We start from the raw sequence: 12,846 nt of genomic DNA on the forward strand, positions 1-12,846 counted from the left end.
GTCAGACGCTTAACTGACTGAGCCACCCATGCACCCCATAGGTATTAACTCTTTTATTTTTTAAGATATTATTTATTTATTTGTCAGAGAGAGAGAGAGAACGAGAACCCAAGCAGGAGGAGTGGCAGGCAGAGGGAGAAGCAGGCTCCCCATGGAGCTGGGAGCCCAGCTCTGGGATGCTGGACTCAATCCCAGGATCCCGGGATCATGACCTGAGCTGAAGACAGATGCTTAACTGACTGAGCCACCCAGGCACCCTCTTTTCACTTTCATTTGCATGATAAATGCCTTCCCATCCCTTCACTTTCAACTGTATGTGTCTCTAGGTCTGAAAGGAGTCTCTTGTAGGCAGGATATAGATGACGCTTACTTTTTTATCCATCCCATCACCCTATTTTTTTGTTTGTTTGTTTGTTTGTTGTTTTAGAGAGAGGGAGGGGAGGCAGGGGCAGAGGGCAAGGGAGAGAGAATCTTAAGCAGGCTCCCCACCCAGCACGGAGCCTGATGTGGGGCTCCATCTCACAACCCTGAGATCATGACCTGAGCTGAAATCAAGAGCCCGACGCTTAACTGACTGAGACACCCAGGTGCCCCACCCTGTGTCTTTTGATTGGAGCATTTAGTCCATTCACTTTTGAAGTAATTATTGATAGGTATGTAGTTACTGCCATTTTGTTACTTATTTTATGTTCTCTGTTCCTTTTTTTAAAAAAATTTTTTCTATTTTCTTTTTTAAAAAAAGATTATTTTTTAATAGTTTTTTATTTTATATTTTTAGATTTTATTTATTTATTTGTCAGAGAGAGAGAGTGAGAGAGCAAGAAAGCACAAGCAGGGGGAGCAGCAGGCAGAGAGAGAAGTAGAATCCCCCCTGAGCTAGGAGCCTGATGCGGGGCTTGATCCCAGAACCCTGGGATCATGACCTGAGCCGAAGGTAGATGTTTACCCGACTGAGCCACCCAGGGGCCCCATTTATTTATTTTAGAGAGAGGGAGAGAGAGAGCATGAGTGGGAGGCTTGATCCCACAACCCTGAGATCATGACCTGAACCAAAACCAAGAGTCGGACACTTAACTAACTGAGCCAACCAGGCACCTATTCTCTTGATGCTTTTAAAATTCTCTCTTTATTACTACTTTTTTTTCATTTTAATTACTATGTGTCTTGGTGTGGACCTCCTTGGGTTGGTTTCGTTGGGGCTCTCTGTGCCTTTCAGCTCTGATTTCTGTTTCATTCCCCAGATTCAGGAAGTTTTTAGTTATTATTTCTTCAAATAAATTTTCTGCTCCATTTTCTCTCTCTTCTCCTTCTGGGATCCCATAATGCAAATGTTATTAGGCTTGATGGTGTTGCTGAGTTCCCTCAGTCTATTTTCATTTTTTATTATTTTTTTCTCTCTCCTGTTCAGCTTGATTGCTTTCCATTACTCTGTCCTCCAGGTTACTGATCCCTTTTTTTTTTTTAAGATTTTATTTATTTGACAGAGAGAGACACAGCAAGAGAGGGAACACAAGCAGGGGAGTGGGAGAGGGAGAAGCAGGCTTCCCACTGAGCAGGGAGCCTGATGCAGGACTCGATCCCAGGACCCTGGGATCTTGACCTGAGTTGAAGGCAGACGCTTAACGACTGAGCCACCCAGGCGCCCATATCTGATCCCTTCTTTTGATTCCTCTAGTCTACTATTTATTTCATCCATTGCATTTTTTTAAAAAGATTTAATTTATTTATTTGAGAGATAGCAAGAGAGAGCACGAGTGAGGGACAGGGAGAAGGAGAGCCCCCTGACATGGGGCTTGGTCCCAGGACCCCGGAATCATGACCTGAGTTAAGGCAGACACTTAGCCAACTGAGCCACCCAGGCACCCCCATCCATTGTATTTTTAATTTCATTTCTTAAGTTCTTCATCTCTGATTTTTTTTTAAATGTTTTCTCTTTGTTGAAGGTCTCACTGAGGTCCTCTACTCTTTTCTCCAGTCCAGTGGTCTTTATGACTATTACTTTAAAGTCTCTATATCTCTGTTTTGTTTAGCTCTCTTGCTGTGATTTTGTCCTGGTCTTTCATTTGGGACATATTCCTCTGTCTCCTCATTTTGTCTAACTCTCTGTGTCTGTTTCTATGTGTTAGGAAACTCACCTACATCGCCTGCTTTTGAAAGTAGTGGCCTTATGAAGAAGAGGTCCTGTAGTGCCCTGCAGTGCAGTGTCCCCTGTTCACTGGAACCTGGCTCTTCAAGTGTGTCTTATGTGTGTTGCATATGCCCTACTGTTGTGGCTGAGCCATTTTTTCCTTTGGTCCACTTGTCTGCAATGGCTCTCTGCCCATTGTGGGGAAGGTTTGGTCTCTGTATTGTTAGTGGGCCAGTTTGGGGCCACCTTGGGCTTGAGCTGAGTCAGACTACGCATTTGCCAGAGATGCAGTAGCACTGAGCTACAGGGTGCCTTACCTTTGTTGTCCCCTGAGAAGCTTTTGTTGGTGGGTGGGGACTGCAGTCAGACCAGATATCTGACCTAGCCCACTGCTGGGCCTGTACTCAGACTGCTGTGTGTGGTTATCTTGCTTCTTTCTGGGGGCAGTAGTCAATTTGGAGTGGTGCTTGCCCCTGTCAGGGCTGCTTGCACAATGCCAGGCTTGTGACACTGTTTTGCATGGGTTCTGGCCAAGGGAGTATTGGAGGGGGCAGGTCTGCAAGAGAACATGGGGACGGGGCGTGCTGTCAGCAAGCTGGGTGGAGAGCGTTGGTGCCACACTTTTCTGCATGGGTATCTGTGTATCTAGGCTAGGGGGCAGGAGGTGGAAATGGGGTCTACCAGCTCTTTTGTTCTTTGAGAAGTCTCCCAAGGCACATGGTCTGAGATTAGTAAACAAATCAACCTCTTGTATACCTTAGGCATTTTTCAAACTGCTGCTTCTATGCTGTACCTCCATGGGGCTGTTTGTTGTGCTCTCTCTTTAAGGGTAGGGACTCAGTTCCTAACACCCCCCCATCCCTGCCACAACCCTCCCAGAGCCAAGCCTACTGATTTTTAAAGTTCCAGGTGTTAAATTCCACTGACTGTTGGGCTCCTCTGGTTTTCAAAGCCAAATGTTATAGGGATTCTTCTTCCTGTGTGGGTTCCCCATGCCTGGGGTACCTGGTGTGAGGTTCTGTTTCTTGCCCCCTCCATGCCCAGCACATTCCTCCCTTCCATGGACAGCCCCACAGGTCTATTTAGCTCCCAACCTATCTTTGCCCTTCATACCCTCTTCAGTGTGACCTCTTCTCTACATTTAGCTGTGAAGAGTCTGTTCTGCTAGTCTTTGGTTGTTCTGGGTTATTTACACTGATGAGGCTGTTATCTAGTTGTGCCCATGGATGAAGTGAGCTTAGGATCCATCTTCTCTAGAAGTCTACATTAACAATTTTACAATCTAGAAGAGCATTTTCTTGAATGACTTTACCTGATCTTGCTCTTCCAGTTGAATGATCTAATACAACTTGGGACCCCAATTATAGTCCTGTGGCTACTTTGTCAAGCTAACTTACATGTGACCAAGACTAAGTTTCTCCCCTTCAAATGATGAAATTCTCACTATTAAAAATATTGTTTTGGTTATATCTCTAGTTTGTCCTATAAAATAACTTTATAACTTTTGTTCATTATTTCTTACTTACTTGCTGTGTTAGCTTTCTCTCAAGACTCAGTCCCTTTCAGTGGATGTTCCTTGCAAGTTTTTGCATCATTTTATATAATCTCCAAAAACTCAGCACTACCCAATAATTTATTCCAGCTGTCATCTTTGCTAAGTGCTTGGCTTTATTTCAGACAATCCTAGTATTTGCACACATTTCTATGAAGCTCATATGTTATTCATCCAATTCTAATCTTATTCCATGGGTAGGGCAGGTATTATTACATTTTATTTTATTTTTTTATTGTATCCTGGCTCTCAGTCTCCAATAAACATTTATCATATTGCTTTAATTATACTAGATAATCAGTAAATGATTAGTGATGATGATGATGACATATAATACTAATCAAAGCCTTTTAACATATGTTACCTAACATTAACATTGTGCTGTGGGTAAGACATATATTATCATTTCCATTAAAAAGAAAGGGAAAATAGATGCAAAAAAGGCAAGTGACTTATGTAAAGTTATCCAATAAATTAATGGTTAAGCTTTCTTCCCACACTTACAGAAATGTTTCCTCAAAGGCCTTGCTCTCTTTTTTGGGGTGCAGGGGAGAGCAGATAATTTTTAATTTTTTTTTAAACAAATACACCAAAGAGAGATGCCTGGGTGACTCAGCTGGTAAGCATCTGACTCTTGATTTTGGCTCAGGTTGTGATCTCAGGGTTGTGAGACAGAGCCCTGCATGGGGCTCCTCACTCAGGGGGGAGTCTGCTTGGGATTCTCTCTCTCCCTCCCTCCAACCTCCCTGCCCCACTCACTGTCTCCCTCTCCCTCTCACTCCCTTGCTTTTGCTCTCAAAATAAATAAATAAATTTTTAAACACCAAAGAATCACGCAATCCTGCCAGCATTGGATGCAATCCTGGGCCACAAGTCTGCACACTCCTTTGCAACTGGTCCTGTGATAGCAGAACATTTTGTTTTGCCTTTATTGTTTACTATGACCCCTGTGTTATCTTCAAAATAGAGAAACATGCCATCTTTTCTCCAGTATGATTTTCGTTGTAGAATTACCTTCTTGTAGGATGTACCTTCTTTCTGAGCTCCGGTTTGTGTTTCTTCACTGTGGCCATCACCATGTCACCCACACCAGCAGCAGGAAGTCTACTCAGTTGTCCTTTGAGCCCCTTCACAAAGATGATAAACAGAGTTTTGGCTCCTGTGTCACAGCTCCTACGTGAAGACCCAGGGAAATCTAGAATTTCACACCAGAAGATCCGCCACATCCTTACTTTGACATCTTTTTTTTTTTTTAGATTTTATTTCTTTATTTGTCAGAGAGAGCACAAGTAGGGGAAGTGGCAGGCAGAGGGAGAAGCAGGCTCCTCGCTGAGCAAGAAGCCCACTGTGGGACCCCATCTGGGATCATGACCGGAGCCGAAGGCAGGTGCTTAACGAACTGAGCCACCCAGGCGTCCCGCTTACTTTGACATCTTGAATGCTGGAAAGGGACAGAAAGCTTCTGGCTGTTTTGACAAGAACTTGCTGGTTACTGTATTTTATTTATTTATTTGAGAGAAAGCGAGCGAGAGAGAGCGCATGAGCAGGGGGAGGGGCAGAGAGAGAGGGACAAGCAGACTCCCTGCCAACTGGAGAGCCCAGTGCAGGGCTTGATCCCAGGACCCTGAGATCACGACCTGAGCTGAAGTCAGATGCTTAACTGACTGAGCCACCCAGGCACTCCCTGCTTATTTAAAAAAAATTTTTTTTTATTAACATATAATGTATTATTTGTTTCAGGGGTACAGGTCTGTGATTCATCAGTCTTACACAATTTACAGTGCTCACCATAGTACATACCCTCCCCAATGTCTATCACCCAGCCACCCCATCCCTCACCACCCCCCTCCACTCCACTCCACTCCCTGCTTACTTTTAAAGATTTTATCATGTGTTTCATTTTTTCATTTAAGGTCATGACTTTAATAGCTGTGACTTGGTAAACATGTACCTATGCAAAGTAGTACCTAGGACAGAAAACTTCCCAGAACAGAAAAAACCCCAGGAAGTGAGGTTCAAGGATTATTCATTTTTTCACTAAATGAATCTGAACTTGGCAAAACTGTAGGTACTCTTTTTTTTTAACCTGACTTGGATGAAAATGGACAAATATTTTAATATTTTAATTTAGACTCCTGTATTTCTCTATTTTCATGTTCACTAGCTTGTTATTGCCACCTAATATGGTGTGTAGGGTGGAGCAGAAGTTGTAGCTGGACTTTCAGGTATGGAATCCAGGGCCCTTTTATCACTATCATGCTATTATAAATTTATGAAAAAAAACCCACTTTGTTTTCATGACTTTAGGGTAGCAGATAGGTTTTTTTTTTTTTTTTAATAGAAAGAAATGCAGAAGAAAGAGCTTATGCCACAGGCTGTCTAATACATATGTCTTGCTTTAAACATAAATTATACTGCATTCTACTTATAGGTGAAACTGCTTTATGACTAAGCTTTGTCAAGGCTGTGCCCCTCCTGGCATGGATTGCTCTTGGCCATTTACATTAGTTTGGGCTAGTTATATTCACAATTTCCTGGGTAATTAAAAAATAATTTAAAAAATGAAGTAGAAGCCCCTTTATCTGATACTGTAGTTTGTCACATCACCACAAAACAGTATGCTCAGACTTGTAAATGCATCCTTTGGTGAGGATTCCAGACATTTGTTATCTGCATAAACCTTTTATACCAAATATTGATGTCAGTAATGTAAAAGCAGTGTAATTTTAGGAATCAAAACTTTATACAAATATTCCCAGATGTCAGTGCCAAATGTTATGGTTTGATTTTTTCCCCCCAGTTTTATTGAGAAATATTTGGCATACATCACTGTATACGTTTAAGGTGCATAGGATGATGGTTTAGTTTATGTATGTTGTGAAATGATTACCACAATATGTTCAGCTAACATCCATCTTCTTATATAGACACAATAAAAAGAAAAGAAAGAAGAATATATAATATTCTTTTTCCTTTATTGGAAAGGAAAGGAAAAGGAAAAACGTTTACTCCCCACCCCTACCTCTGTTTAACCACAAGACTGATCTCTTGTGGTCAGGCATGAGGTGATAGTTCATTGTGATTTTAATTTTCATTTCCCTAATGACTAGTAATGTTGAGTACTTTTTCATATACCTGTTGGCCTTTCATATATTATTTTTGGGAAAATGTCTATTTCGGTCCTTTGCCAATTTTTAAACTGGATTATTATTTTTTTGCTATTAAGTTGTATGAGTTCTTTATATATTTTGGGTATTAACCCCTTATCAGATACATGGTTTGCAAATATATTTTCTGATTCCATAGGTTACCTTTTCACTTTGCTGATGGTTTCTTTTGCTGTGTAGAAGCTTTCTAGTTTGTTTAGTCCCAAGTGTTTATTTTTGATTGTGTTGCTTATGCTTTAGGTGTCATTTCTAAAAAATCATTACCAAGACCCCTGTAAAGGAACTCTGTTCCTATATTTTGTTCTAGGAATTTCATGATATCAAGTCTTACATTTAAGTATTTAATCCATTTCTTTTTTTTTTTAAGATTTTATTTATTTTTTTGACAGAGAGAGCCACAGCGAGAGAGGGAACATAAGCAGGAGGAGTGGGAGAGGGAGAAGCAGGCTTCCCACTGAGCAGGGAGCCCAATGCAGGGCTCGATCCCAGGACCCTGGGATCATGACCTGAGCTGAAGGCAGATGCTTAAAGACTGAGCCACCCAGGCACTCCTCAAGTTAATTTTTGTAAGTGGTGCAAGATACTGGTCCAGTTACATTCTTTTACATGTGAATACCAATTATCCCAGCACCATTACTGAAGAGATTGGCTTTTCTCCATTGAGTATTCTTGACTCTCTTGTCAAATATTAGTTGGTCGTATGTTTGGGTTTATATCTCAGCTCCTGGTTCTGTTCCATTGGCCGATTTGGGTCTGTTTTATGCTAGTACTGTACAGTTTTGGTGACTATAGCTTTATTGTATAGCTTGAAATCAGGAAGAGTGATACTTCCTGCTTTATTCTTTCTTAGGATTTCTTTGGCTTTTCAGGCTCTTTTATGGTTCCATATAAATTTTAGGAGCATTTTGTCTACTTCTGTAAAAAAGTGCCATTGGAATCTTGATAGAGATTGTACTAAATCTATAAATGGCTTTCAGTAGTATTGACATTTTAACAATATTAATTCTTCCAATCCAAGAACACAGGTTATCTTTCCATTTACTTGTATTTTCTTCAATTTACTTCATCAATATCTTATAGTTTTCAGCATAGAGATCTTTTACGTCCTTAGTTAAATGTATTCCTAAGTATTTTACTGTTTTTGATGCTATTGTAAATAGGACTGATTTCTTTATTTCTTTTTCAGAAATTTCATTTTAGTGTATAGAAACACCACTAATGGTTGTATGTTAATTTTTTTTATTACCAAACTTTTTTTTATTATGTTAATCACCATACATTACATCATTAGTTTTTGATGTAGTGTTCCATGATTCATTGTTTGCGTATAACACCCAGTGCTCCATGCAGTACGTGCCCTCTTTAATACCCATCACCAGGCTAACCCATCCCCCCACCCCCCTCCCCTCTAGAACCCTCAGTTTGGTTGTATGTTAATTTTATATCTCGTAACTTTACTGAATTCATTAATTAGGTTTAACAGTTTTTTGGTTGAGTCTTTAGGATTTTCTATATTATATATCATCTGCAAATCAAGGCAATTTTACTTCTTCCTTTCTTATTCTGATCTTTTCTTTTCTTGCCTGACTGCTCTAGCTAGAACTTCCAGTACTATGTTAAATAGTAGTGGTGAGTGTGGGTACCTTTGTCTTGTTCTTGATCTTAAAGTTTTCATCCTTTTACCATTGAGTACAATGTTAGCTATGGACATGTCATATATGGCCTTTCTTATGTTGAAATATATTCCTTCTATGCCTAATGTTTAAGAGTTTTCATTGATTGTGGATAGATGCTGAATTTTGCCAAATGCTTTTTCTGCATCTATTGAGATGATCATGATTCTTTTCTTTCATTCTATTAATGTGATATATCATATTGATTAATATGCATATGTTGAACCATCCTTGCAGCCCAGGGATAAATCCCACTTGATCATGGTGAATGATCCTTTTAATATGCTGTGGAATTCATTTTATGATATTTAATGAGAGACAGATTTCCTATATTTCAGGCCCCACAGACCCAAATTCATTTTAAAACTGGCCAAATTCATATTCCATACAAGTTTTTATCTAAATATATATAAAATATGAGCATTTGGGAAAAAAATCCTTCAGACTCAGTAAGTAAAAAAAATTTGATTAAAATAGAAAATTATTCAAAAAGATAATATGTACCTGAAATATTTTATTTTAGTATAAAATGTAAAAATGAATATTATACCAGTCTTTTGATTTTAGGCCAAAGCTTTTTTCTTTTTTTTAAGATTTTATTTATTTATTTGATAGAGCACAAGCAGGCGGAGCTGCAGGGAGAAGGAGAGGGAGAGGTTCCCCGCTGGGATCATGACCTGAGCTGAAAGAAGATGCTTACCCGACTGAGCCACCCAGGTGCCCCTAGGCCAAAGCTTTTATTAGCAGTTATTTTTTAAGTAGTCTGCTGATGTTTTGATGCTGTTGGTTTTAGAATTCCTTTAGGTTTTTATGACTTCTATTCTTAATTTTTTTTTATAGTTTTCCTACTCATGTACAATTTCACAGTTTTTTCTTGAATACCTTTTCTGAAGTCATTCCAAAGCATCCCACTTAGTTATCTTTTTCCCTAATAACACTTCCTTTTTCTTTTAATAAAACATCATTTTGCATAGTATTTAATTTAATTACATAATTTGAATAGAAGTACAGTTGACATAAATAGGTTCAGGATCAAACAATGACCCTCAGAAAGTGAACACCTCATCCAGTGAGAGCTAGAGAGTGGAGGCATTACTGGAGCCTACCTGCTTGGTCCTGAGACTCTTGTACTGGGAGCCTGTCTAGTCATTAGGCAGGAATGGAGAACATTTGTGAGACAGTTAAGTGATGATTGGTTGAAAGAGCCTCTATTATACTCAGCTTTTGTTGTAGCTATAAGAACAATTGAAGGAATGGAATTTTAGAGTGATTTATTCATATTGTCTATTAACATTAACCAAGTTCTTCAGGTACTTGTCCTCCCCACATTTAAAAATACTGATACAAGTTGGCCTAGCAATAAAGGGCATTTTGTGTTTGTGAAATGATTTGGTTCAAATGATTTCATATGCAATTGAAAAATATTTACAAATGCATTTAAATGCCTATTCTATCACAAGAGGGCACTCATGCCCCATTCTTTATATCAAGTGCTGTTTCAGGAATTGATTTGAGAGGAATTATAACTGAAATAAAATTTCAACTACAAATTGAATTTTAAGTTCAGTAAACTATTATCTGGCAGAACTGGGGATTAGTGATTATGTTTATGCAAAAACAGAGATTCATAATATATTAATATTATACAAGGATTTTCACACACAGAATATAAAAATATGCAAAACTTGCTATGGTAAACAATATTTCATTTTTTTGATGAGTCATTCCAAGGTCTTCATTATTTTAAAATGTGATTATTATTTTATTAATTATTGAATTATTGAAAAGGTTTCCAGTCATCTATCACACAATCAGTCAACATACTAAGCATCTACTCTGTTATTTATCTTCTTTGGACAATAGATTTACTGTATTTTAGAGAATGTATCAGGTATTGCATCAGTTTATTTAAATTGCAGCTTTAATAATTTTAGCATGTATTAGTTATCTATCACTGCCTATTTACCCTAAAACTTAGTAGCTTAAAGTAACAATCATTTATTATCTCATAGTTTCTAAGGGTCAGGAATCTGGGAATAGTTCAGCAGGGTGCCTTTTACTCAGGGTGTCTCACAAGATGGCAGTCAAGCTCTTGGCCAAGGTGTCAGTCATCTCAAGGCTCAATTGGGACTGAAGAATTTGTTTCCAAGCTCACTTTCTTGGTTCTCTCCACAGAGCAGCCTTACAACATAACTGACTACCTCCCTGGCCAAGTGATCTAAATGGAAGAAAGATAGAGTCCTTAAGATGGAGGCCATAATCTTTTTATAACCTAATCTCTGAAGTGACATCGTTCTGCTATATTTTATTAGAAATGAGTCTAAATCCCTCTACACTAAATGGGAGGGGATTATACAAGGGTGTGAATACCAGGATATAGGGGTCATTGGAACCCAGCACAGAGGCTGCTACTACATAGCTAAATAAATATGAGCCATGTAAAAACAGAAATCTCCCCAGATAGTTAGAACCAAGGATTATTACTTTGTCATTGGGTGAATCTGGACATGACAGAGTTGTGATACTCAAAACTTTAACCAGAATGGTAGTAAAACAAATATCTGAATTTGTATTCAAGGTTTGAAAAAATTTCTTTATTAACCCATTGTGTTTGGCATAAACAAACAAATAGGGAAAATGACTGAAAATTTGCTAAAACTTGAAAGAAAATGGAATCTAAAATGTTGGATTTGGAGGGGTGCTTTGGTGGCTCAGTTGGTTAAGTATCCATCTCATGATTTTAACTCAGGTCATGACTTCATGGGCTGTGAGATCGAGCCCTATGTTGGGCTCCCCGCTCAGCAGGGAGTCTGCTTAAGATTCTCTCCCTCTGCCCCTCCTCCCACTCATGGGCGCTTCCACGCACTTGCACTTTCTCCCTCTCTCTCTTTCAAATAAAACATAAATCTTTAAAAAAAGATGTTGGATTTGGAGTTGACAATATGGTGGGACCAGGTGGTACTGGAACTGGTTTTTGAGTCCATATTCTCTAGCCAGAGCCAACCCTGGGCTATGGTGATATGGAATGGGCAAAGGTCAGATGACCACTCTGAGGAGTTTCCTGTGCTCCTCAAGGAAACCCATACATCAGGAACCTCCTGAGATCTTGAAAATGGGCAGGAATTGTGGTGATTTTATTACTCAACTGAGACCTTTCACCTTCCTCCCAGGCTTTCCTTACAAAGTGATCTGTTAATTGTTCATCTTTATGCAAAAAGAATGGATGGGTTTTTCCAGTTTTATGGTATCTTGATACTCGATAATTTAGATACGAATTTCATGTTAATTTTGTAACTTTCCTAAGTATGGATTAAAATATACTGCTCACCTATCTTATTTTTCTATTTATTTTATTTTAAGTGTTTATTTTAAAAATGTTCACTTTATTTTCAAAATAGGTGATACAGTGACTTAGCATAAAATTCAGAATCTTTCAGGAGAGTATATTCTAAAAGTCTTCCTCTCACTTTTATTTCTCAGTCCCCGAGTTCCTTCCAATTTACCCATGTTTAGGATATCCTTCCTGAGCTATTAAATACACATATAAGAATTATATATACAGATAAAAGTTTTTTCTTTTCTTAGGCAAACGAGAGTATTCCATACACACTGTTCCATTCCTTTCTTTTTTCATTTAACAATATGTCTTGGTGGGGCACCTGGGTGGCTCCGTCGGTTAAACGTCTGCCTTTGGCTCAGGTCATGATCCCAGGGTCCTGGGATTGAGCCCCACGTCAGGTTCCCTGCTCAGCCGGGAGCATGCTTCTCCCTCTGCCTGCCGTTCTGCCTACTTGTGCTCTCTCTCTGTCATATAAATAAATCAAATCTTTAAAAAAACAATATATCTTGGCATTCTTGTCATATCAGCTTCTTCATTCTTATTTAAAGACTGTGTAATATTCCATTGTATCGATGTACAATAATTTATTTATCCTGTTCTCTGTTGATAGACTTGAGGTTTCCAAGTCTTTGCTATTTAAACTATGTTACAAAACCAATCTTGTTTATTAATTTTGCTTTTATTTATTTTATTTTTTAAAAATATTTTATTTATTTATTTGACAGAGAGAGACACAGTGAGAGAGGGAACACAAGCAGGGGGAATTGGAGAGGGAGAAGCAGGCTTCCTGCGGAGCAGGGAGCCCGATGCAGGGCTTGATCCCAGGACCCTGGGACCATGACCGGAGCCAAAGGCAGATGCTTAACGACTGAGCCACCCAGGCACCCCTTGCTTTTATTTTTAAAATTTAAATATCATTAATTTAATGATTCAGGAGGCATATTTAAAGATTTTATAGTGCATAAGGGTTATTATTATTATATCAG

At 38.9% G+C, this 12,846-nt stretch overlaps 2 pseudogenes across 8 annotated transcripts in view; one reads left to right on the forward strand and one right to left on the reverse strand.

The window, feature by feature from the left end:
- Positions 1 to 12,846, forward strand: part of LOC115939445 (small ribosomal subunit protein eS6 pseudogene) — a 195,538-nt pseudogene that overhangs the window by 24,517 nt on the left and 158,175 nt on the right. The window lies entirely within an intron of this gene.
- LOC102738947 (large ribosomal subunit protein uL14 pseudogene) lies at positions 4,505 to 4,920 on the reverse strand (annotated as a pseudogene).

This window comes from Leptonychotes weddellii, chromosome 8 (assembly GCF_054177405.1).
Source record: "Leptonychotes weddellii isolate Sample4059 chromosome 8, ASM5417740v2, whole genome shotgun sequence".
In the NCBI taxonomy this organism is placed as follows: domain Eukaryota; kingdom Metazoa; phylum Chordata; class Mammalia; order Carnivora; family Phocidae; genus Leptonychotes; species Leptonychotes weddellii.